The 27,313-nt window shown below is 49.1% G+C and overlaps 1 long non-coding RNA gene across 1 annotated transcript in view; it reads left to right on the top strand.

The window, feature by feature from the left end:
* The first annotated feature begins 18,345 nt into the window (after positions 1–18,345).
* The window catches only part of LOC142436129 (uncharacterized), a 135,797-nt gene continuing 126,829 nt past the window's right edge, over positions 18,346–27,313 (top strand). The window contains exon 1 of the long non-coding RNA XR_012781792.1: positions 18,346–18,500. This is a non-coding gene — a long non-coding RNA (uncharacterized LOC142436129). The remainder of the gene's footprint in view (positions 18,501–27,313) is intronic.

Here is a 27,313-nt window from a genome sequence, read left to right as displayed (position 1 = left end):
CCTAGAGCGCGGACGCGTGTGTGTATGCATGTGTGAAGCCCAAAAGCCTGGGGTCATGTTTCCTGAGTCCTGGCACCCTGTTATTGACTCATCCCCACTCTACCCCACCCTGGCTATCAACTCATCCTTCCCCCAGTCAGGAGATGGAAATCAAGTAAAATAACAGTTTGTCGCCCCACTAAAGATAGTATTGAGAAAGTAACCTTCCTTGCTTGAAAGCTGTGCCTTTGCTATACAACCCAGTGCTCTCTGTAGGAGATAAAGTTCTGCTGTGGGGGCAGCTAGCTAAAGCTGGGGTGAAGCACCTGGCCGATTCCCCTTTGTAAGCCTGTGTTAGCTCCGCTTGTGTCTTGCATCATTTCTGGGGATCCTCATGCTCTTTGGCCTCCTTTGCTACGTCCAACGCTTCATATTCTTCTTCACTGTATCCTTCCCTACCCTGTGTCCATGGTGCCTAACCATTAGTGGTTATTACACAGACGCTCATCCTGTACCACTCAGCCTAAGCTGTTGCTCCTTCTCCGGGTTTATATACAGAGGAAGGCATGTGAGCTGTGAACCGGATTTTCCCTTGGTGCAGTGGGTGAGCACAGTCCCCCGCTGGCAGCCTCCCTAGCAGTTCCCACCCACATGTGTCAGACCTGGGACTTCCATCCTGGAGGTTACCCTAGGCTGGGAGAGAGGCAAAGGTAGCAAAATATGTCATTTCCCATTTTGTGACAGGTGTATTGAGGCGGAACCTCCATGCCAAACTTGGCAGCCTTCATCAAATGCACATGTGGGACTTAGACAGGCCGCCACATGTCTCATGCCTGCTTGGTACCATGAGACGCTACTTTGGTCTAAACCTCTTCTGGACCCTCGATGGAATTTCTTGGCTGGATTGCGCCTCTCAAAACCTATCAACTGCAGCCACATAACGTTGAAGACAAAGTAATGGCACCAGGGAACATTCTTCACTGTGTTGGGACCTTCTGAGGTTTTCACAGTAGGGGTGTTACCATAAATCATAAGAGGTGCAAAATGAAGAACTTGGGATGGAAGTGGGTGGGAAACACTGCTGAAAACCTCCTCCAGAGCCCTGCCCTTTGAGAAGTCAAAGCTAGCACTCAGAGAAGGAGACGCAGTATCTAACATAGTTAAAGGTATATTATGCCAACCTCGTCAATGAACTCATGTGGGGTTAATTGAAGGGCAGGGAGATCAATGGCTCTGTGAGCCTAGCCTTTCTGGTCTCTTGCTCTCTGATAGTGCCACCAGGGTGGATATGCATTTGTTAGGTCCCTAAAGCAGCTGGAAAGACTCATTTCCTGGGAGATCCCTGAGGAGAAGCCGCATGGACCTACCCTGTTGCAGCCCTGGTTTCTGCAGCAGCCTCATGGAGAACCTGCCAGCGCACGGACTACAATTTCCTCCTGCAGTCCTTGTCTCCCCGTGTGTTTTTGGATTGTGAGGAGGACTTTGTAGATTGGTGTCAGACACATGGGATACTATTGGACTGGTGGTCTTAGATTGAACTGGGTTGGGATGCTTTTCAATGTTCACTTAACCTTTATATAAAACTCATAAAATATGAGTGTATGAATTTTGTTTCTCTAGTCTACACAGACTAACACACATGACACCCCCTCTAGATCCCGCCATGCAGCACAGAAGTCACACTTTAATGTAGGAGGGGGAAAATCTCAATTTGGAACAATGAATATCATGGCTGAGAGAAGCCATTAGCCTGTGCAGAACAGGCTAAAGTGGCTGGCATGGATACTTTCCTACTAATCAGAGCAGAAGAAGCGTCTTCTAATTTGCCAGATAAGACATATTCTCGAAGACAGTGACGTGGGCAGTGGTAAGGGTAACTGGAGTAAGCCCACCTCCTCCGCCTCTGCTGCTGCAAGCTGACTGGGCACACAAACACCCTGGGGGGCAATGGCTGAGTGTGGCTTCTGACAATGAATCCCCTGAACGGACAGAAATTTGTGAATACATCCCTGATACAGGTGCTCGTGGTGGGAAGGCTCTGGCAGTCAGGTATCGCCTGGTGGAGGCAGGGTCTCACACTTGCCACTCTCCTGTGTTCTACAAAGAAAGGAGCCCTGCAGCTGGAGGAACATCCATTAACTGAGGCCTGCGCTTCTTTTCGTGGACATAACGTTGACGCAAGATACTCCTGATGACAGCCTGGTGTCCCCTCTAGGACTTGGCCAACATCTGTCGTGAGCACCTGAGCCTCCGTGACCTTGTTAGGAGACACTGGTTGTCTTTGAAGGGGCCCAAGGCTGTGACCACAGGGTAATACGGGCTTTCCTTTTTGCAAAGGATCACCGTGTCCTGTAGATTTTTTGCTGGAGCAAATCCACTGGACAAAGTGCTTCCTCCATTTTTTGCTGTGGCCCTCAGCAGGAAGCTGTCCCTTCTCTGGTGGGAGCTGTGAGGACTTGATCTCAAGGCACTCAGCCAATGCCTTGTCTTGCACAGGCTGGCTTAACCCACAGACTTGGGAGATGCCTCTTCCCGCTAATCCTTTTCCATGCTCTTCTGGATTGGGCCATTTATGAGTCTCCCTCTTGTCAGTGGGAACAGCATCCTTCCTTCTCCTTGTCGAGGGGTCCTGAAGGTTGGGGCTTTTGAGCTTCTGCTGCCCCATGTAACTTGCTCTAGCCACCACGAAGCCACTTGGCCCTTGACATATTGGCTTATCCCCAGTGAACAAATGCTGGGGGCGGCAATGGACCACCTGAGAAGGCAAAACATTGGTGGCAGTGAGCACATCAGTGGTGCAGTCCTGAAGGAGCCCGTCAACAGGACAGCATGGAGAACCATCCTCTGCCTCTACCTCCACCTGGAGCTTAATCTCACTGCACACTCGTGCTGTAAGGCTTGGCTTTTCAGGAACTGGAGCACACTTTCCAGGTAGCAGGAACCTTTTACTACATCCTAGAGCCTCGAAGCACCCCCGGTCCACATCATTGGTTTGAGATTTTGCCAGCACACTGGTTTTGAAAGTGTCTCTATCGTCTAGCTCTATTGAAGAGGACTTCTTGACCACCACCAACCCTGTCTCTTTGGCTCTTGAAGATGGACATTCAGAGTTCACTTCCAATCTGGGGCCTCCTGGGGCACAACTAGCACCCTCTTTCCTTGACCCCTTGCTGGTCAGTACTGGATTTGAGGTTTGCTCTAGGCTCTCTCTCTGGACACTTTCATTCTGGAAGGTTCTGCCAAGGATACTGGGCATGAAGGCTGGAAACGGCTGCCTGAGGGCCAATGAGCATCCACTGTCATTATCAAGTGGGGGGTAGGCTGGGGTTCCCTGAACAGGCTCCTCTGTAGGGGAGCAATCAGCAAAAGGACTCTCCAGGGTAGGGCTTGATTTCTTTGGGGTCACTCTCTCTCCCCAGTCTGCCTGACAGGGTTCTCCCAGGACCTTGACAGCCTCAGTTACTAGGTTAGTTCAATACTTAGGGGTGGCTAAGCAGGTGGACTTTGGAAAGGACATTGCGTTGTCTTTTCTTGTCCTACAGAGGTTTGTGGGCTCAAGGACTTTGAGGGGCATGCACCACCTCTGCCTCATTTGGAGCCTTACGATATGCGAGTCCAGCACCTGTTGAGTGCCCGGGCTGAGAAAGGAAAGGCTCTGCGTTGTGTTCAGATCTTCCAGCTCTCCCCAGGAGGCCACATTGACAACATGTGGGTGGGTCAGGGAAATAGACAAAGCGTGCGTGGTCGTCGCAAGACATGAACGGCAAACAATGCCAGGGATCTGATCCTTTCTAATCTGCTCCACCTTCCTGCACATGTGGACATTCAGGGTGTTTTCCAGTAGGATTTTATTTGGACCCCTTAGGGTGTAAGTTCCTGCGTTAATCCCCTTGTGTATCCTCAAATCACTTAACTCCTTTGAGTCGGCTCCCGGAGTTCCTTTTGGGCAGTAGTTTCCTGATCCACAGAGAGATAGATTACATTTGGATATTTTCCTCAAGTAATTCCCTTGTCCATTGACCGAGTTGTTCCTCAGCTGGACACCGGCTCTGCAGCACGCAAGCGACGGTCCAGGGTGTGTGCATCTTCCTGGGGACACCGTCTTCATTACATTCTTCCCCTGCTTGTCTCCAGGTGTTGAGCAGGAGCATTCGGGCTGCTTCATATCCAGACAAGTCCCTGGCCATTTTTCCTGAGGCTGCTTTAGTGTCAGAGACTCAAGAGTCCCATTGCCGAGGGGCCCCTGCAATTGAGGGAAGTTCTCTTGGCGGTGGAGCTCCGATTGCTTCAAGCAGCCAGGAAGCTTGGGGTCTGTCTTTGGGGTCTGCACCTTCTGATTGTCCTGGGGATGAGTGGGTTTGCGAAGACAAAAAGCTTCCTGGGGTCGTGGCATCATAAAGGGTAAAGAACTCTCACTTTCCTGTTGTTTCTTTAAAAAATGGCTTTCCAGCTGTTGAAGTGAATTTGGAATGCGTGATTGGGACTTAGTGTGGACGGTAAGACAGGATTCATCACAGGGACTCTTGTGAGGAGGAGGAAAAGGTACTGCGAGTGGGCCACGGGGCTGTGGACCGGGCGGAGTCAGGACTGTAGCCGGCGGTGGGGCCTGGGCTTGGCATGCAGTTGGAAGTAAAAGTTGGAATCGGCCTTCAGTGTAGGGCAAGGAGTGACGTTGCAACAAGAGTGGGTACTCTTTAGCATGCATTTGAGCGGGTAAGGCATTAGGAATTTCATTAAATAAGACAGTGGGAAACTCTAGGGTGGATCCAGAGACCCTGAGAGCAGCTGCCAGAGACTCCCTGTGCAGAAAAGGTAGACCCCAGAAAAACTCACTGAATTTTTGTGGAAAATGCTTCTGAGGGCTGGGTATCTGCTCTGCTTTGATGCTGGCATTCCAGAAGGGCTGGGGAGGTGCAGTGATCTGCTCCCCATCGAGTGCCTTCAACATATTTAAGGCCTGCAGATGGTATTCTGATACACCCTTTCCTTTTTCTTCCCAAATATTCCATTTCTCTGCCTTTGTGATTTCTATTTCCAGCAGCTTGTGGACATTGGGGTTGAGCAAGGTGGGCCTCCCTACTTCCCCCTGCCTCTTTGTGGGTCCTTCCCGAAAGGTGTCTTCTTGGGGGTGCCAGGTAGAGTGCTCTTTCAGAGACCCAAAGTATTCCAAGGAGGGAAGCTGTAAGTTCTTGGCAGCTGCCCAAAACTGGGGTGGGGAGGCAGTAGGGAGGCCTGTGGGATCCTGACTTGTGATGGCTGCCATGGCAGGTGTGGAGCAGCGGTTGTGTGGAGATGGGCTCTGCCTGGGCCTTGCCAACAAGTCATTCTGAGAAGGAGTCCCTGTGGGGTGCGGGGCTGGTGAGTCCCAGAGAGTGCTTGGAGGCTGCAGGTAGGCCTTTGAATCCGGGGGTTTGGCACTGGGTGAGGGAAGAGCCAGTGGTGTGGGTGAAAGACTGTCAGGTTCACGGGAATGTGCGCAGTCTGGTGATTGACTCAAGGCGGGTAAGACATGAGAAGTTGAGATGCACATCTGGGCCCGTGGAAGGGTGGAGTTCTGAGACCTAGGTGTCCGGAATGGATGAGCCGCAGAACCGTGTGGGGCGCGCGTACCGACGTGGACTTCAGCCGTACCTCTATTTCGCCAGCTACCAGAGAGGGCTTGAGCTTTCTGTTGACCAAAGCTGCCAGTGTCAAGTGGGTTTCCCAAGTGGCTGCAGGAGACAGAAGGACCAGATTACAGCCAGGACTGAAGGGGCAAGAGACCTAGCAGGCTAGCAAGGGTCGGTGCAAGCTCAGCCCCTCCCCAAGCCTTGATGGCCTGCTCTTCCTGCCCCACCCCACTGCCCGGGACTCCTGTCATTCTCTGCCCATCCCTGAAAGTGTCCCCCATACCAGCGCATCCCAGCTGCTCTGCAGCCCCAGGCCACACAGGCACCCTGGTTGGAAGATGCACCCCGCGTTGAAGCAGGAAGGTTACTTACTTCTGCCTAAGACGCAAACGCAGGTTCTGAGCGCCATATAGTTCTTGCAGGAAGCTTCGGAAAACTGGAAATCAAGAGAACCGTTATGGTGCAGCCCTCCCAGAGGACCGAAAGGAATGTCACACGGGCTGTGCACTTAGGACGTTGGACTCTCCAGAGCTCAAGGTCAAATGATAGCTTACTCCCACGGGCAGTAGGTGCTTTGGCATTTCAAGGAGCATTGGTTTCCAATATTGTCTGTGGGGTCTCAGTGAGCAATCTGAACCTTGGCAAAGTTACACAGCTTATCGCAGTTACCCCTCAATGTTCCACCTCCAAATCCACCAGAATCTGCTCCTGACACCCCCACTGCTCCCTACTGGGTCCTACCTTGGCCAGCCTTCATCCCATCCTAGGCCCCTCCTGTACATCTGGGAAATATCTGGGTTCTGTTTCCATCCACAATATCCTTTTGTTCAGGATTATTACCTGAGAGAGACGGGCTGTTGCCACTGGCATCCTGCAGAGGAGGGGACAGGAGAGCTTACAGAGCTTGGTTGAATGGGCAGAACCTTACCTTTCAGAGCGTCACCTTTGTCCCTTGACCTGCTGCTTCTCCTTGTCTCCACCTGAGGCTGGGGCACAAGAGAGGAAGTCAGGCTGGAATCCAATCCTGCGTCTGTTCTTTGTGACAAACTGCAGGCATTTACTGGTGATTAGAAGAATGACAATCTCCATGGAATGACTAAAGCCCAGAAACCAGCTTCTGTGTGAGACCTAGAGTGCATTTCTTCCGTCAGCCTTCCTCTGCTCACGGAGAGCACACACTCTCAGCACTCAGTGTTCTGGTGGGCAAGATTTTGATTATGGAGGCTGAAGCTCTGGGCCAGCCCTTGACCACTTCCTCCCCGGGGTCAGCCATGCTTTCTCAATTAGCCCAGACAGAAAAGGAGCCTTGGCCCAGAGACTGGAGCTCAAGGAAAGAGACTGAGGACCCAGTGATGAGAGCTGCCCTTTGAAATGTCTAGTCATCTAGTCCTTAGCCACTGCGTCACTATATTGGGGATTTTTACCTATTGCCCTCTATAACAACTAGAGATGGGAGGTCTGAGATCTTCAAAGAGAAATATTTTTGAATGCTCACCTTACTGGCAAATGATTTACATATCATACGAGTCAATAGTTCAGTCGTTCAATCAGATCAAGGGCAATGGTACAATCAATGATTACCATATCCATTTTAGAACAACACCCCCCCCCCTCCATGGTTAAATTGCCTTCAAAAGGAGTTGTGTAATCACAGTCAGGTCTAAAGCTCTCTGTCCCCTCTGGCCTCCTTCATTTTTTCGTCTTGAAATCAATCCCCCTTCACTCCCTAGCTTCCCGATGGGGGAGTTCTCCACACTGCTGATCTCACAATCCCTCCCTCTGCCATGAGATCTCTCCACCTGCAACTCTGTCAACCCTTGTGTCCATGATCATGATGCATCCACGCCTCCTGTGCTTCACAAACAGGGAAAGCCAACAGAAATAATGAAAATCAACATAAGCCGGCAAGGATAAAATGATACCAATGCAGTGAACAAAGTCCTAACAGTGAGTAAGGACGCACCAGCCCTCATCAACATTCCAAAGCCAGGGCTGATGGTCTCTTCTTTCTTGAGATTTCCCCTATCAGGAAATTAATTACGAAAGGAAAAATTTATAAAACGAGGAAAAATCAATCTCTCCTATGGCTGGGTTGAGAATTTCTTACCTTTATCCTTTTCCTGGGTGGTCGCACAGGTGGAGTATTTGGAAGGAAGGGGAGGACCAGGAAGAAGCAACCCACTCCATACAGGATGCCCAAGGTCAAAACAGTGAACCAGGTGGGGTATTGGTAGGTCAGCCAGGAAGCACTTTTCTGTTCCAGCAGAAAGAGAATCTCCTCCATCTTCTGGATACAGCGGTTGCACTCAGGCAACTGAGCACTCTGAGTCCCCTCTGGCTTCAAACCCACTTGCATCACAAACCTGGGCCCACATCACTAAAGGGTCACAGTGGGGTGGGAGGTGACAGCAGGACATCACATAATCCCTCCCTCTACCCTCCAGCTCATCACATCCCTCCCCTGCTCTGGTCTTCTCTCTCCCACTGCCTGCTCTGGGCCTCCAAAGTCACCAGCTGCACCTGATGGAATGGAATCTTAGTGCAAGTTCTTATTCATTCCACCTCCCACCTAGGTATTACCTGCTTCCTTGGCAAGTTGCCTGAATCATGACCAATTTCATAGGCTTAGAATATCTGAAGTTGTCTCTGTCCTCAATGAAAACCTTCTCAAGTCATGGTTTTACTTTGTCTTATCCAAGGTAGAGAACTTAGGTTTATGTAACATTTATTTAGCTTTATGAATGTTGGATGAAAAGCTTGGAATTTGACTTCTATGACCAGGAGAGTTATTCAAGAGCTGAGGTATATCTCTCCCAGGAGAGAGATCTAACAAATTTTCTGCCAGATGGTACATTTGGGGAGACAAGGAACACTTAAGCATTAATCATTCTTAACAGTGTCCCCTGCAAATCTTCCTTGTGTGTGACTACTGCCCATTTAGGGCTTGCTCTGGGAACACTTGATGGGGTAATAAGCCTTGCAACAATTCAGGCTCAAAGGGCAAGCATCTGGCTGAGCAAAATAAAGAGATAATATGGATTGAGTTGTGTCCTTACCACTACCACTTGAGATATTCCCCCAAAATTCGTTGGAACCCTAACACTGAAGGCTATAATCTGATTTGGTTATGTGAGGGCTCTCTCTGGGAGAAATGTACCTCTGTCCTTGGCTTCACACAAGAACCAATTGACGCAGAAACCTAGTTTGTGATCCAAGTGACTTTATAAAGGATAGAAGAGGCAAATATGCTCGTGGGGGGTGGGGGCGGACTGGACAGCCCACGCGCGCTGGGTTGCATGACAGCTGGTTTGAGGCCCCCACCCATACCCTGTTGGTAGGCATGGCTGACGGTACTGTTTGACCCCATTGACTGAATTAAGCCCACCTGGTCTAGATGGGGGCCCGCCCAGGTTGACCTGCTTCCTGTCACAAGGACCTAAATGTGTGCATCTTTCCAGCCTGAAGCAGCTTTCAACTGTCTGTGATGGGGAGGAGGTTTGGCATGCACAGCGACCACCCTCAGTTCTGCCTCTACTTACCTAACAGGTACACGGCATTTCTTTTCTGTTTTTTAAAACAACAACAAAAAAATCATTTGTAATCTTTCTATTCCAGCGGTTTCTAGGAGCAAGGCAGAGGCAAAACCCAAGAACAGGGTTCTTCTCTGTTGAAGCGCGATAAACTCACGGGGAAGCAAACAAGCATCTTCATCCACGTGAAGTGAATCTGTGAATCAGCAGCTCCCAACTGACCAAAGCACGCACACAGCAGCCCAGCATCAAGGTCCGTTTCTGTGCACTGCTCCCACTGTGAGGAAGAGCTTCATGTGCATTAATAGGGAACTTTTGTAATATTTGAATTTTGACTAGTGGTTTTTGTCAGAAACTGGAAAAAATCTCAAAGCCTGAAGAAACTCCTTTCTAGTACTGAACATTCAAGGGAGCCTGTAGAAGCCTGAAATGATTGCTAGGTGACCACCTGGATCTGCTTGTTGAGTGAAAGTGGCAGAATAGCAGCAATAGAGCAGCGGGTCCATTCTGACCACTGACACTCGTGGACCTGGTTTACAGGCAGTAGAGAAGAAGATGAGAGCAGGTTGACTCGTTTGAAGTCCATGACCTACTCTGAGGGGACTAGAGTTGTGGAGAATTGGTGATGGGGCCAAGGCCTAAAGGCAATGCGACCAATGGACACTGAGGTGAGGCCAAGAGAGGGAGCCCACATTGACTTGACCCGAACCCGACCAGATGAAGAGAAGAATGTTGAGCCTGTGCACTGGTATATACTGCTGCAGACTGTATAGACGAACTGTCCTGCTTTGACTTTCTTGTGGATGTGGACTTCACAAGGTTCCAACTGGCATGAAGACTCTTTATATTGAAGAATATGATTGTCTCCTCAGAGCACTGGGTTGATGGAAGTAGGCAGTAGAGAAACTGGATAGCCAAAATGGGCCAGATAAAGGCGTGAAGTGGCTAGCTTACAAGATTTCATAGATACTGGAATATATTCATAGAATTATAGGATTAATATGTGGGTGTACCTTACCTGCAATTGTTAAGCATAGGATATTTTTGTTTCATCACTTACAGAATATTATGTTTAAAGGAGGGTGGCACGGAGTGAAATGTATGCATTTTCATATTATACTGTTAGATACTGATATGATTCTATTATTGTTTTGAAATTATATACGGCTAAAGAATTTTGTGAAAATGTCAAATGGACAAGGGGTAGTCTGTTGTAGTTATACAATCTGGTGTCAATTTGGGACTTGAGAGGATTAAGAGTGAAGGGGTAGACTCTAGTCTCTCTATTGGGTTATGGCCAATGAGGCATGTGCATATGTAAATATATTTATGTATAACGATGGGGAAATAGATCTATATGCATATATTTATAGGTTTAGTATTAAGGTAACAGATGTACATTGGGCCTCCATTCAAGTACTCCCTCAATGCAAAAATACTTTGTTGTATTAAAGTGGCATTCCGTGATGCTCACCTCCCCAACACAATTGCTGGAGGCAAATGGGTGCATAAGCAAATGTGGTGACTGAAGTTGATGGTGGTCGGCTATCAAAAGTTATACATTCTGGGGTCTTAAAAGCTTGAAGTTAAACAAGTGGTCATGTAGCTGAGAAGCAACAAAGCCCACATGAAAGAAGCACACCAGCATGTGTGATCACGAGGTGTCGGAAGAATCAGGTATCAGACATCATCGGAACAAAAAAATCATATCTTTGTGAATACGGGGGAGTGTGGAGTGAAAACCCAAAGCTCATTTGTAGATAATTGGACATCCCCTTACAGAAGGGTAGCAGGGAGGAGAGGAGCCAGTCAGGGTGCACTGTAGCAACAATGAAACATACAACTTTCCTCTAGCTCCTAAATGCTTCTTCCCCCACAACTAAAATGATCCCCATTCTACCTTACAAATCTAGCTAGACCTGAGGATGTACACTGGTACAGATAGGAACTGGAAACACAGGGAATCCAGGGCCGATGATCCCTTCAGGACCAGTGGTGAGAGTGGCGATACGAGGAGGGTAGAGGGAGGGAGGAATGGAAAGGGGAAACCGATTACAAGCATCTACATATAACCATCTCCCTGGGGGACAGACAACAGAAAAGTGGCTGAAGGGAGATATTGTATAGTGTAAGATATGACAAAATAATAATTTAGAATTTATTCAGGGTTCATGAGGGATGGGGAATAATTATCAGCTGATGCCAGCGGATTAAGTGGAGAGCAAATGTTTTCAGAATGATGAGGGCAATGAATGTACAAATATGATGTATGTATCAATTGTGATAAGAGTTGTATGAGGCCCCAAAAATTGATTATAAAAAAAGAGAAAAGAAATAACAGTATGAAAACATCCCCCAAAAAAGCATGCCTCTCTTGTCCCTCATATCCTAATCACCTGAACTCACTCCATGTGACTTCTTTCTGTTTCCATGAATGAAGGACAGTGGTTTGACAACACAGAAGAGGGGGGGAAAAAAACAAGGGTGTCACCCAAACTGCTGAGTTTGAAAAATGTTTCCAAGAATGTAATCACAGATTAGACAAATGTGTGAAGTGTAATGGAGAGTACTATGAAGGGGATAAAAAATTTAAATGCATAGTTTTGAAAAAATTGTAGTTTTTGTCGGGTTCCCCCTAGTAGCTTCCAATTTCATAGCAACTCAAGCCATCACCATACATCCAACTGACAGAGAAGGGGTGGGTTTTGTGTGTAGGTGGTGTTGGTTATTGCACAGGGGCAAGGGACTTCTGGTGGCATAGTACCTTATGCCTTGGGTGTCAACTGTAATGTCAGCAGTGGGGAACCACCAGTCAGTCCTCAGAAGAAAAGGATGAGGCGTTCTACTCCCATAGAGTTAGCCTTTGGGAAACCCACAGAGATAGTTCTGCTCTGATCTCATAGAGTCGCTATGGCTCAGCATCGACTCCATCGAAGTGAGCTGACAAACTAAAGGCAGGAGATCTGAAAGAGGATGCGGAGACGTTGTCTCAGGTACTTTGGACATATTACTATGGTGGAACCAGTCCTGCAAGAAGGGCGTCATTTTTGGCAGAGGGTTAGCAAACAAGAGGAAGACCCTTACTTAGGTGGATTGACACCGTGGCTGCGAGAATCGGCTCAAATACAGTAACAAGTGCGAGGATGGCGCAGGACTGGGCTTTGTTTCTCTCTCTAGTGCACAGGCCCCTATGAATCCGAACTGACTCCAGGGCTCTACAACATCAACTACTACAACCCTGAAGTTCAAACCTACCCAGTGGCTTCCCAAAAGGGAGGTGTGGCCATGTGCCTCTGTAAAGATGACAGCTAGGGAGCCCCTGCGGGGCAGTTCTACTCTGTGGCACAGGGGCAGCCAGGAGTCGGAATGTGCTTCACAGCAAAGGGTGTGCTTTGTCTCAGTTTGTGCCTGCTGCTGTTTATGCTATGCACTGAGTTTAACATGTGACACTCAGGAGCGAATGAATGGAAACACACCCATGATGCTTCCATGATGCCAGATGCAAGCTGACACTGTTTCTGAGTTCTGGGCATATTATTTTTTCAGAGATAATTTCCTGTAGCGGTGACACACCGAGTCCTATTTCATGTAAAAGCATCAGCAGCAGAGGAAAGCACTGCACAGAGAGAAGACTATGACACGTAACAGGCTTTCCATAGAGGAACAAAAGGGTGGATGTCTTGGGCTGCACTCTTTTCTTGTATACAGACAGTAAACAAGCTGAACACATCTCACCTAAGCATAACATTACAACTACTTGAAGCCCAGCTCAGGCATCTGGACAAGAGGCAGCAAGGAAGGATGGGAGAGAGTTAATGGGCTGGGCGTCCCCAAAGGTGCAGAGTGGGAATCAAGGGAGGATCCAGGACGAGCCAAGGCTTCTGGCAGAAGTCTGAGAGGAGAGCAGCAGAAAGGAGCTGCTCTCTGGGTCCTCACAGATGTAGCCAGTGAGAGAGCAGCAGTGCTGCCCCCTGGCGGTGCGCCGAAGGCAGGGCCGCTTCCCCCAGGGCTGGAGAGCTCTGGGGAAAGACAAACCCTGTCACTTTGGATGCCAAGTAAGGGGGCACTGTGTGCCGGTGGTGTACCTATGTTGGCCAAAGCGCTGCCCACTGTGCATTTGCTTCCCACAAGCACAGTTATCCTTCCTCGTGCATCCAGGAAAGACAGTTCTAGAAAAACACAAGCAGTAAAATAAAACACTGCCAGGTCTCGAACCATCCTCACCATTGTTACTATGCCCACTGATGTAGCCACTGGTTCGAGCTGTTTTATTGCCCGTCCTCCACTTTTTGCCAAGCATCATGTCCTTCATGGACTTGATGTCCCTTCAGGGACTGGTCTCTCCTGACAGCACGTCCAAAGATATCAAATGAAGTCCAGCCATCCTTCGTCCCCGTGTTCTCTTGGCAGTCCTTGTACTTTTATTGCTCAGTGTCTGATTATTTGGGACCAGGCCTTATTGCTGCCCCTTCCTCACCTTGGCCCCCAATCCCGACCCCAAGCCCTGCACATCCACTGTGTGAAACCTCCTGTTCCTGTAACCATCCCTGTGCTTTTGTGTGGGGGGTCTAGCTGGGTTCCCCTGGCAATTCGCCAGCTGCCCTTGGGAAAGTTCATGGAGTCGGCTAATTAGTAGAAAAGCCAAACGTCCAGCTGAGATTGGTTTACTCCCTAGCACCCTTGGGCAGGAGCACAGCCCCACTCCCGGTCCCAGGTAGCCAACGACCACACCTAGGTTCTCCGGACTTGGCAGCTGTAACATGTGGCCTGGGCTTCCCCTTCATTTGCTGCTCCTTTCTGGCTTGCTGTCTGACTTTTCTTTGCGGAATTAAAGCTGCAAATTGACAGGATCCCATAAACACTCTAAAGCCACAAAAAAACACCAAATGCCCACCCAAACATGTGAAACTTCCAAAAATCATCCTTAGAAGATTCCCAAACCCTAAACATTCCTAAACCCCATATATGCCCTGAAAACACCATGAAAGCCCTAAGAAAACCTAAAATGCTGGGGGAAAAAAACACATATAATATTAAAAATACCCTAAAATCCCTAAGGAACTCTGCAACATCACTAAAAACACCCTATTGTGCTGAAAAATACCTATACACTCTAAAAAACCACCCCTAAATCCCTTAAACACTCCCTAAAATCTTATAAAACACCCTAAAAACCCCAAACCACCCGAATGCCCCAAACACACCTTGAACGTCCACAAACAACCTAAAAGCCCTAAAAAATCACATGCCACCAAAAAGCCCTAAATGACCGCAAAATTCCAACTCATAGCCACCCTATAGAGGGCTTCTGGAGCTGTCAGTCTTTTATGGGAACAGCTTTATCGTTCTCCCAAGGAGAAGTTGGTAGGTTTGAAACCCTGACCTCATATTTAGCAGTCTAATAATTGCTGGACAGTGCCACCAAGGCTCTACTGGTGTAGTGGGTTACACATTGGGCTGCTAACCTCAAGGGAAACGGTTCAAAACCACCACCCACTCCTTGGGAGAAAGAAGAAGCTTTCTTTCTATTCCCCTAGATTTCTCATTGAAGGTGTAAAGTAACCTGTTAAATGCTCGCAGTGGCAGCAGCAATGTCTCATAACCATGGGGAAATGTGGTTCAGAAACTTCAGAAGCAAGCATCCACCAGTAGGTGACTGACCAGCAGTATTGACTTGGGCAAAGAGAAGGTGACATGGAAGGGTAAGGAGAAGAATGCGTGCAGAGGGCAGGTTGGCAGCTGAGCCTAAGTCCAGTAGAAACAACAGCAGAATGGCCTGTTCCTGGAAGGGCCACAGGAGATGGTGCGACTTCATGTAGCCCCCACTTACATGTGTAACAGCAGCAATTGCCTGAACACGTGGTCTCCCCAGGGAGGAGCCTTTGTGTGGTGTTAAGATGCTGTTACTGTCTGTTGTACTGTGGTGGCCTGCATTTGGCTGTAATGGTGGAAATTTTGCAGCCAGTAGTTCAAATGCCTGCTGGGTCACTCACTGCAGGTAGACTTCAGCAGTTTCCAGACAGAGAGACGAGGGAGGAGGACCTGGTCTTCCACTTCTGAAAGAACTGGCCAGTGTGAACCTTGTGAATGGCAGAACACTATACCTGAACATGAGTACCGCAGGCTATAAGGCATGATGGATTGACACAGTGGCTGCAGCAACGTGCTCAAACATAGGATAGTGCTGGCCTGGAAAATAGTTCATCGTCCATTAAAAAAAATCATTATATAGGGGCTCATACAACTTTTGTTGTTGTTTTTCCCTAAGGGAGAGCAGTGTATTGGTACACTGAGAGGTATATAGATCAATGGATTCGAACAGAAAAGCTACACATATATTCACCAGTCAACAGGAAACTAGCCTTCGAAAAAGGACACAGAAATATCCAAAGGGACAAATTCTGCTTGCTCAACAAATGGTGTTGGACAAACTGAGATACCGTATGTAGGAAAATGAAGCAAGCCCCAAACCTTCCCCCATGCACAGAAATTAACTGAAGAGGGGTTAAAACCTGAAAGTAAACCTCCGGGCTATCATAATCAATTTTTCGATGACCTCATCGGTCAGAAATCATTGTAGGAACGCCAAAGCGTTCTTGTGTTCAACGTCTACATACATAGCAGGTGCTCCAGTAAAGGGGAATCTTGGTGGAGCTGGCTCATCCATTCCTGAAGAGAGTAGAGCACCACGTTGGCCCATCACAGAGCTCAGGTGTAGAATCTTCCTCACTGTCATCCTTTATCTCAGCAGTGTCAGTGTTGGATTATGAATTTCCCAAAGAACCAGTATCGCTCAATTCTGTGCACAATGCTGACTCACTCTCGCTGTATCTCTTACAGCATCAGTTAGTGGGCTTGTTGTCTGCCTCAGGCTTTGTTCACGGAGATCCTCCAGCTAGTTGGTGGTGTGTGCGCATGAGCAGAGGCTTCCTGCCAATCCCCCATGAGTAGTAGAGCTCCCATGGTGTGGACTCCATGTAAGCCCTGTCCCAGACAGCACGCTTACATAGGAGGGTGGGCCCTGCAGCACAGAGGACCATTCCCCCTGTGGAATGGCCTCAGAGACCCACGTCCCTCACTGGCCAGCTGCTGGGGCTGTGGGCCCTAAGCTTCATGCCTGACTCAGGAATTGACACAGGGTGAGGCGACTCCAGTAGCTGTTTTGACTGGTCTAATCCAGCCTGAGATTATCCTTGCATGAGCCCTCTGCCCAGATTATTTTTGTTTCTTTTATGATCATTTTATTAGGGGCTCTTACAACACTAACCACAATCCATATATACATCAGCTGTTTGAAGCACATCTGACCATTAATTGCCCTCATTATTCTCAAAATCTCCACTCTTCACCCAAGCCCCTGGCCTCAGCTCCTCATTTTTTCCCCCCTCAATGCCCGCCACCCATCCCTCATCAATCCTTGGAAATGTACTAATTCTTTTGTCATATCTTCACCCACCTTTCTTTTGAGGTCAATGAAGATCCTTGTAATCGGTTCCCACTTTCCATCCTGCCCTTCCTCCACCCTCCCAGTATCTCCACTCATAACACTGGTCCTCACAGGCCCATCCACCCTGGATTCCCCGTGTTTGAAATTCCTATCGGTACTACAATACCTTCTCTAGTTTGGCCAGATTAGTATGGTAGAACTGGGTTCAGGTTAGTGGGGCAAGAGGAAGCATTAAGAACTTGAGGAGGCGGCCACCCGCCCGCTGGGTGCGCGGGCCCGGGCGTCGCGCGCTACGGGCCGCCCAGCGCAGCCAGAGGCTGGGAGCGCCCCGCAGGGCGCACGGGCGGCCTTGCAGGCGGGGACTCGGGACGCGCCCCTCGACGCCCTCGCGCACCCCACCGTCTTCCTGCCCGCGGGGCCCCCCCGAGGGGCTGCGAGCGGGGGTGTCGCAGGACCTGCGGCTGGATAAAACGAGAGACCCCCCTTGGTCAGCAGCGCGAGACCGTGGGGACGCGCGGCTCCTCGAATGTTGCGTCGTCTCATTTCTGGTTCCTCCATCCATTCACGCAGGCCGACCCCGCTCGCCTGATCAGTGGCACACACCCAGCCCAGTGGGAAAAGGAATGCTCTCCCACGTATATGCATTTTAGTTTGGAGTCCCTACAGGGTTTATGTACCCCGAGTCCTGGAGATGGGGATTGGTTTGATCTAACTGCACTTTACTTGCAGTGCGAGCCAGCGCGGCGCGGTGTCCCACTGGAAGCGCCGAGCCACACGTGCGTGTCAACACTTAGGACCATCCCCAAACATGCTTTTGCCAGGTGTCCGTGAGGAAGCCAATCAAGAGGGATCGTGCTATTCGGATTCGGTCCCCATGTCGCCGTTTTCGCCTTGCTTTCTGTTTTTGAATTCGGTTTCCCAAATGTCTGCCTCAAAACGAATACCCAACCAGGGGGTCCGCAGCCCTGGAAGTTTCCGGGGCTGTTCCCCAGACGCGCCTCGGGGGCTGCAAGGACTGCGCGTCGAGACTTTTCCGGTCGTGAAAAGTCGGCGGCGACAGCTGGGGGCCCTGGGTCACCGGGTGGTGTTGAGCAGGGACTCTGGGGCCCCGGCGTGGGACGCTGGCGGGTGCAAGTTCAAGAGGGTCAGGGGCTGATGCCTCCCCACGCCCCTGCCCTCCCCCAGCAAGGGCGCTCTGGGGTGCTGGGTCCTTGAGGCCCCGGCTGGCGGGGCCGCCCACGGTCAAGGCTTCGGGCACACGCGCGGGTGCGCTGAGGCCTGCCCTGTGCGGGGGTCTGGGCTCAGGCAGGTGGTCGCGGCGGCTCCGCGGGCGGGCGGGCGCCCAGCAGGAGGACCGACGACCCCCGGCGCGTCGCCGGCACCCAGCGCCCGGGCGTAGAGGCGGGCGGGGGGCTGCGCTCTGCCGCCGCCAGGGCCCCCTCCCTCCGCGCCCCCCCCGCGCCAGGTGAGCCGGGCCTGGGCCTCGGCGGGCCGCGGGGCTGCCCTCTCGCCGCCCTCCAGCGCCCCCTCGGGGCCGGGCCGCGCCGGGCTGCCGCCGGCCGGGGCTGGGGGTTGGGAGGGGCGGGGGTCGCGGGCGGGTCGCTCGTTCGGCCGCTGGCGGGGGGCGGGGGCCGGGCGGCCGCGCGCGAGGCCGGGCCAGCTGCCGCCGCGCCCTCGGCCTCCGACTCCGGCTCCGGCTCGGCTCGCCCTGGCGGCGGTGGCGCCGTGAGGAGGAGTCCGCGCTCCTCTGTGGCGGTGGCGGCGGCCGGCTCCAGGCCGGGTTTTGGCGCCGCCCGCCTGCTGCCTCCTGGCGGCTCCTGAACTCCAGCCCCCTCTCTATCAGCCTCTCACTCCGTCTCAATATGTCTCAAGATGGCGGCCAATGTGGGATCGATGTTTCAATATTGGAAGCGCTTTGATTTACAGCAGCTGCAGGTCAGGCTTCTCCTCTCTCGGCCTCTCGCTCGGGGGTGGGGGCTGCGGGCGGTCGCGGCCTCCCCGGGGGCGCCGGGCTGCCTCGCCGCCGGGGGGCCGCGGCGGAGGGGAGGAGGGGGGTGCCGGGAAAAGCGGGGCCGACTCGGGGACAAGTCCCTCTCACTCCCCGGCCCCCATTGATAACTCGCTTGATCGGAAATTGATCCTCTTTGTTCAATTCATCGATCAGCCCAAGATGGCGCCGGGAGCCGCCGCTGCCCCTGGTGTCTTCCCCCTCCCCTGGCGCCCCCCCCCACCCCCCCCCCGTCCCGAGCCGCCGCCGCCGCCGGTTCCCCAAACTTCATGAGTGGAAAAATGGGCTCTTGGCACAAAATGACATTCAATCTTCACCAAGAGATTCAGGGCTAAATTGCTGCCCTATCTCTGACCTCAGCTTTTGTTTTATTTTAATTCTCATATAATTCACATATATCATTCAATACTTCAGTCATATTAAGATTTGTGTAATCCTCACCACAATCAGGTTTACATCATTTCCTTCTTTTATATTCATTTTTGTTAGCCCCCCCCTCACTCCCCCAAATCTTCCCTGCCTGTCCCTAGGAGATTGTTAATTCTGTTAGTGTCTCTCTGGATTTGCCTCTCCTGGATTTCATATGTATTAAAAAAAAATACAAAACAAAATCAAGAAACAAGTAGAAAAGAAAAACTAACAATGATAAAAGAGAGAAAAACCTCAATCGAACAGAAAGTGAAAAATACTAAAAACTGGAACCAAATTAAAATTAGTCTGAAGAGATCAAATGATCAGGTGTTACATTTGAACTTAACTGTATCTGTTCATGTCCATGGGCTGTGGTCAGAGGGAATTCACCCCGCATGTGCATTTGAGTCCTTTTGCAAACTGGGTGTTCCGAACTTAAGCTCTGATTCTTGTTCATACCTGCAGATTGAGATTCTATTATTTATCACCCTGGCATCACACTGGCTGTGCTGCTTGTTCTGGGCGGACTTAGTTGACATCTCACTTAGATGGCTGCTTATTTTCAGAAAAAAGGTTTAAGTACAAGGCCCTGTTCTTTGTGATAGATGTGCACCATCTGATTTCAGGGTTTTTTTACACCCTATGCTTTCCAGTCAAATATTCACTTGAGGTAATTCAAAACACTCACTTGGCTCGATGACGCCAGAATAGCTCCCCTCCATGCAGTTCCATGGAGCTCAGCATAGTTAGGGCGCAGAGATGAAAAGACGATTGAACCATGTACTGAACGTTCAGGTTTTTCCCTGCTTTTGAAAATCTGTTTGCGCTTGTAGAGTAAATGTTTTGTACTTTTTAAGAGTGTAAAAAAAAATAGATGGAGGGATTCAGAGAAAATGGCAACCAGATAGGACCCATCTATCTGGAGCTCCTGCTGCCAGACCAGAAAAATAGGAAATTAGGTGAAGGAAACGGGGAGGTGGAGTTCTGAAATTAGAACTAGGGTAACAGGGTTTCTCCTGAACCCCTTCTTTTGTGGGATTTCCACTCACAAAGCAAACCAAGAATGCTTTAAAGCAGCACTATAATTTTGACGAAGTGGCAGGCGCCAGATATGCCCTTGCCTGGAGCAGGGATCCCTGCAGGTGGACGCCCTGAGAGGGGGCAGAATCTCAGACACGAGGGGAACCCCACACTGAGCTCTCCATGCGGTTGGATGCCTTGAGCTCACGGTCAGGGGTTGGTGGTGGGTAGCCATAATTTAGAGTAGAAGAAAAAATATATTATTACCTTAGGAAGATCATGGTGTGGGAGAAAAAGGCAGAAAGTCGGGAGTCCAGGGAGCAAATTTAGTTCCAATTGGCCGACTAGTAAACAACCCCCCTGATAAGCTGCATCTCCCCCTCTGGGGGTCAGCTTGACAGCCACCAAATCTGAGCACATTACAAGTAGAATTTTTTTTAAGGGTGAAACATAAATGATTGGTTTAAAACTCAAACCCAAGTCTGGTTGCTCAGCTCCAAGCACCACATAGGGGAGTCCCTTAACATAAATCAGCATAAGAAGCAACCTAGCTAAGGAATGCCAGAACTCAGCCACAGGGCCTGGCAGCTTTTACCATAACAAAGACCCGCTGTAGCAGTGTCAGCCTTAAACAGCACTGAGCTGTAGCCCAGAGACTGTGGGAGACAATTTCATTCTAGCTGGCCAGAGGGATAAAAAAGAAAATCCTCTGATCTAGGAAGCATCAGCAGTCTAGATAGGACAACAAGCTTCCCTCTCAGTGATTCTACACATAGCTGGGGAGGCCCTGCCGGTCTTGGAGCCCTAGACGGGGCTGAGGGAGCCCCCCAGTGCCCCCTCCCAGCCCCTGCTGCAGTGCTACATGCAGCACAAGGCAGGTACTCCAGCACCCAAGTGACCCCTGGCCACGGGCGCGATCTTGCTTTTGAAGTAATCTCACACAGCATCTGTGGAACCCTACATCAGGGATGGGAAAGTCCATTAACGCATGCCCAGGAGAGCCAGCATAGGAAAGCTGGATTTTCCTGCCCGTGGGCTCCGATGGATGTTGCACCTGGAGCAGCCCACCTGGGCCAGATGATTGCAGTTCAGCCAATGGGATTGACCTGGGGTCCTTCACCAGCCTCCCCGGGAACCCTTGAAAAGGCAGGAACCAGAAGGGAGAGGGGTGGTCCAGGTCGTCTTCCTGGGAGGAGAGAGATCCTTGCATGACCTGAGGCAGTCTCTGCCAGGCCCCATGGTCAAAGGAATCCTATGGGTGCCTTGTAAAACCTGAAGCTTCTTTTAACTCTCATTAAATTCACTTGGATCACGAGCCCGGCTTCCGCATGAAATTTTTCTCGCGGGGAGCCAAGGACTGGGGTTGGAATTTAGGCCAGAGAGAGAGACCTTACAAGTCCATGACCCCGTGACCTTGAGGAAGAGTTGGAATTCCTCTGGCCTCAAGGACAGGTGATCAAGTATCATTACCTCCTTACCCACTGCTCTACTTATTCTCACTTTATTCACTAGCCCTTCTAACTTTTCCACCGCACTCAGTTTCAACGTGCTCAGGTTGGTGTTGGGCTTTTATTTACTCGCTTTCTTCTTTATCCCTCTTTTTTTCCCCTTTTCCCCTCTTTTTCCTCTTCTCTCCCACTCTCTCCTCTCATATGCCACTAAAGGCTTCCAGGTCACTTCCCTCCGCTTAGGGCAAATCAACCCAAATAGCAGGAGGCACTCCAGCCTGCCCTGTGTGGGAGTGCTGTACACCACACAAGGCACCTGGGACAAACACCTACAGTGCGCTGCACCGTTGAAGAAACCTCCGTCATGCCCCTAAGGTGATCTCGTCAACTAGGGCAATTCTGCCCAGCACCACTGGGTCCCGGCATTAAAAGGGCACACTGACCTGCCATGTTGGAGCAGTGTCTAAACCCCTCTGGCCCCTCATCCAAGCAATCAGGGATCAGCTACTACTTTATACTTTATTTCCTCCTTCTCTCTCTCCTTGCTCTTTACCATCACAGCCAACCTTAGTGAACTCAGTTGGATTTATTTCCTTCTTTCTCTTTATTCTCTTTTTCTTTCTTTCCTCTTTCTGTCTTTGCTTTCTTCACCTCTCTCTTAGCTTGTACGATTCTCTCTGCTCCCTCTCATTGCTTGCACATACCACTGCTGGTTTCCAGAGCCCTACACTCTGCCTAGGGCAACCCTGTCCTCCTAGTGGGCAGCCTGACCCCTAAGACAGTACTGCACACAGGACGAGTCAGAGCTACACACAGCATAACACAGGGTCAGTTATTTCTTTAACCATTTAAAAAATACTCTCTCCTCCTCCTTCCTTTTCTCTTCTCTCTTTTTCCTTTTATTGGGCTCTTCTTACAGGTTTTCTGCTTTTCTCCGCTCCATCTAGCTCTTCTCTACTTCCTACCACAGCCTCCACAGATTTGGTTCTCCTTTTTAGTTGTTTTCTTTTTTTTTTTTACTGTTGTCACCTTTGTTTACTCTGTGCATTTTAGTTGTCTGTGGGTGAGTGGTTGTCAGTCTGGTTGGCATTATTGCCCCAGTCTGTGTCTTCCTCTTTCTCTCTTTTTCCTCTCCTTTCACTCTCTTTCCCATCACAAGACAATAGCTGTCTCCAGGCCACTCCCCTCTGCCTAGGGCAAACCTGAAGGCCCAACTGAGGGAGCTCCCACCCCCCCACTTATTGGTGTGGCAAGCAGCTGGGGAATTCACGCTGGTCCTCTCCCACACACTAAGCCACAGGTTGTTCTCCCCTATAAAAAGTGGGGGCATCCCCAGCCTAAATCCTGAGGTCCTACAAGTGACTGTGGGAAACGCCTGACCACCACTTGTGAGGCTCCACGCTACTGTGGGAACATCCACCCAATCTCCAAGGCGATCTCTCTGTACATCCCCTTGTCTAGCCAGATTTGTAAAGTAGAATTTGGATCATGATAGTGGGGGGAGGAAGCATTTAGGAACTAGAGGAAACATGTTTCATTGTTGCTACCCTGCACCCTGACTGGCTTATCTCGTCCCCACATCCCTTCAGGAAGGGGGTGTCCAGTTACCTACCAATGGGCTTTGAGTCTCCACTCTGCACTCACCCTCATTTACAATGACATGATTTTTGTGTTCTTTGATGCTTGATATCTGATCCCTTCAACAGTTCATGGTCACACAGGCTGGTGTGCTTCCTCCATGTGGGCTTTGTTGCTTCTGAGCTAGATGGCCGCTTCTTTATTTTCAAGCCTGTAAGATCCCAGATGCTATAACTTTTGATAGCCAGGCACCATCAGCTTTCTTCACCACATTTGCTAGTGCACACATTTTTCTTCAACCATCATGTTGGAAAGGTGTTCATCATGGAATGCCAATTTAATATAACGTGTTCTTGCATTGAGTAAGTATTTGGCAATGTCCATCTACTGCCTTAATACTAAGTCTATAAATATATGCACGTTGATCTATTTACGAACCCTCCTGTATAAATATATTTACATATGTACATGCCAGTATGTAGACCTCTAGAAATACCCTTTGTCACCTAGTTCTTTCCTCTATTTACTTTTACTTTCCTCTTGTCCGACTATCATGCTCAGCTTTCACTTGGGTTTGAGTAATTTCTCTTGGTTACATTGCCCTTGCTGAATACCTACCAGGCTTCTCACACCCTCCTTGCGACGGATTTTGGATTACTTGTTGCTCCCCTGTCGCTGGATTGGTCAGCATCACCTCCTTACCCCCTCCTCTCTCTCTCCCATGTCCCCGGGAACCATTGGTCCTGTTGTTTTCTCCTCCAGCCTATTCTTCCAGCCTATCTTATCTAGATAGATCTGTTGAGATAATAATATGCACCAAAAATCAAACCATAGCAGGATAGGCGATGGGTGAGAACACAGTGATGACAAAAAAACAACAACAGAAAACCAATGATCAATAAAAGAGTAAATTAATTAAAAGACAAAAAAAATTTTTAAGAAAGAAAAACCTGTAAATAGATCAAGGTCTGATTTTTTTTTTCTATAGGTGTGTCCTTCAGTCAAGTCTGATGGCATATCATGCTCTGGCCCCAGAGTCTGTCCTTTGTACTCCCTCAGGGGCTACCCGCTCTGCTCCCATGGTTGCTCTGCTGCATGCTTTTAGTGATTTGCCTCCGGGTTGGAGGGCCAGTCGGGTCAGTCCCAACACAGAGTCTCCGGTATTGTCCCCATAGGGCCCTGGGCCAGCAAGGGATGGCATGTCTCATAGTGGGATCAGCCATATGGTCCACTCTGTACATTGGCTGTTCAGAGTGCCAAAATCATCCTCCAAGCCTGGTGGACCAGTGTGTGCTCCACTCTCTTCCTCCCCCTTCATTTGCCCCTGTGTGCTCTGATCAGACATGTCCATCTCCCCTAGCTACAGGTTCAGTGCCGTCTTCTAAAGTAAATTCTTCTGGGGGGAGGGGCAGTTGTCCACTGGTATGGAGGCTGGACCATCCACTTTTCATTTAGGATCAAAAGCATCTAGCTTTTAGCATTAGGTGCTATTGAGTCAGTTCCAACTCAAGGCAGAATGAACCACTGCGCAGTCCTACACCATCTTCAAAACTGTTGTTATACTTGAACCTAACATTTCAGCCTTTTCCAGGGACTGGCATCTCCTGATAACATACCCAAAGCATGTGAAGTCTCCCCGTGCTTGCTTCTAAGGACCTCTCAGACTGTTCTTCTGACACAAATCTGTTCATTCTTCCAGCACTCAATGGTATTTTTAATATTCTTGGCTAGTGTCATCTTGATGGGTTGAAACACTATCTCGCTCTAGTGTTGATGTACATTTTTCTGATGCCTAATTATACTGAGTATCTTTTAAGGTAATCATTTAATTTTTATGGCATTTTGAAAAGATGTCAATGAGGTCTATTTAATTTGTGTTCAGATGGAAACACATAACTCAAACTAAATATGTGACAGTAGAATAAGAATCCATTTTATCCTAAATACTTGAGATATTTATACAGCCTACTCAAGTTTTTATCAACACAGATAAGGTGGCGGTGGTGGTGGTGGTGGTGGTGGTGGTGGTGGTGGTGGTGGTTTTTAAGAGTTAATCTCTAAATAGGGGGCTGTAGTACTGAGCACTGAATCTCCTTTGCTTGATTAATTTTTATGTTAGGGAAGTAATACAAGGATTCCATCAAATGACCCATCAGTTTGAGGAAAAAGCATATCAGAATTGATGGTCAAAGCCTATATGGCTTTATGGTTTAGTCTCTAGGGGTATGTAATGCTCTTGTGAAAATAGTATTCCTCATGATAATAACGAGGAACTGGTGGGCTTCCAGGGCTGGGAGCTGAACTGAGGGGCAGTTCTACCCTGTCTAATAGGGTCACTATGAGTTGGCAAAGACTCGATGGCTGTCAGTTTGGTTTGTTTGACTTGAGTACTGGCATTCAGTGTGTTTATCGAAATCAATAAATTACAAGCATTTTTGATGTCTATTTTTTACATACAAAATTTAAATCCCCCAAGCCTCTGAAAACTGCGAAGATTTCACAGCACTAGGTTGGTACTCTCCCATCCAAGAATCAGTGAAACTGGCAGGGTGTGAGGCATTCAGGCTCCCTCAGTTCCTCCTGCTGCCTTCCCTGACCCTGGTCACTTGCTTCTATTACCTCTCTTGGACCTTACATGCATTTGAATTAGAACACCATAGAGTACAGTGCTCTACATGTGCAGCAGCTCTAACCATGTCACCCTCTGTCTCTATGAAGCCTCTTCCAACAAAATTCAAATGCGATTGTATGTGCACACATAAACACACGCATGCACCAGAGCACCCTTCTTAACAGAGAGTCAGGAGGGTCTCTTAATTATTTGCTGCCCTCACTTTGGACACAAGTCCCTTGATGATGAGTAGGAGAAAAGGAACATCAGGTAGTGGGGGAAACCCTAAGGAGGAACAGAGGAGAGCTTTAACTAAGAATAATGCTACTAGGGGAATGATGGCATGTGAGGAAAATTAGATACTTCCAGACTGTCAGATTTTTCCATACAGCAAAATTAACTTTTCTAGTTTTGTCTAAAACTGGCCCCAGGAAATTTCAAATAGCACATCTCAGATTATCTAACCTACAAAGGAGTAGCCGGCCTTCCACCCACCCCCACCCCACCCCCGCCAAAAAACCAAGCGGTACAAAGCTCCACTGGGTACACATTTCAAAATATACATTCTCCTGTTTGGGCAGGCATCTGGCAACTTGCTCTGAGCTAGTGCACCCACACTTTTTTCCCAAGGTCATTGCTGGTGACAAGACCTTGTGCTCTTCTCACAAGCCAGAATGCAAACATAAATCAAGTCAGTGTAAGACGCCATCATCACCTCACTCAAATACACCTCGTCAAGTGAACTAAAACTTCAAGAAGATGCTCATTTGTTTGGTTTTGTTGATGTGAGGGTGATAGTGCATTTGGAGTTTAGTCATTGCACTAGGTCAGACTGTTAATCAAGCTTCCTATATAGAGGTTCTAAAGATATTGTGTAAGAAGGTCTGAGTTGTCTGGCTAGACCAGAGCTTGCACACTGCTATTGACTAGAAGTTCCGACACACAGAATCCAGGACAGATAAACCCCTCAGGACCAATACTGAGAGTAGCAACACCACGAGGGAAGGTAGGGGGGAGAAGCAGAAGAAAGGGGAAACCAATCTCAATGATGGACATACAGCCCCACTCCACCACCCAGGGGAACAAACAGCAGAAGTTTGGGTGAAGGGATACAGCAGAGGCGTAAAATATAAAAATAAAAAGTATGTATAAAGTATCAGTGGTTCACGTGGGTGGGAGGAGGGGAAAAAAGGAGCTCAAGGAGAAAGAACATGTTTGGAAATGATGATAGCAATGTATGTACAAATGTGCTTCATACAAATTGGTGTATGAATTGTTACAAGAGCTGTAAGATCCCCCAATAAAATGATTTATTTAAAATAAAAAGGACTGATTAGTGGTAGACAGGGGACTGGTTTTGCCACCATGACAGTGCACCTGCTCACACACAAAAAACAGCATGCCTCTATCGCCCGATCTGATCCCAGCACACCGAGGCAAAATACTAAGGGTGTACAACAGAACAGGAAGGGGAACAGAGCAACGAAGTCCCCAGGGAATACCAAAAATAGACTTTGGGGCCAGGGCTAGCTGACCCATCATACTCTATGAGAAAGCACTCCTAAAGGCCAACAAACAGTCCTTGAACTAACTAAAAGCTTTTCTTTCTTGTGTTTTGTTTTGCTTTTTGTCATTGGCTTGTTGGTGGTGGTGTTGTTCTTTTGTTTCATTT

The sequence above is a fragment of the Tenrec ecaudatus genome, unplaced genomic scaffold (genome assembly GCF_050624435.1).
Source record: "Tenrec ecaudatus isolate mTenEca1 unplaced genomic scaffold, mTenEca1.hap1 Scaffold_159, whole genome shotgun sequence".
Lineage (NCBI taxonomy): Eukaryota > Metazoa > Chordata > Mammalia > Afrosoricida > Tenrecidae > Tenrec > Tenrec ecaudatus.
The sequence above is the reverse complement of the archived record's forward strand: the minus strand, read 5'-3'. Positions and strand labels throughout refer to the sequence as shown.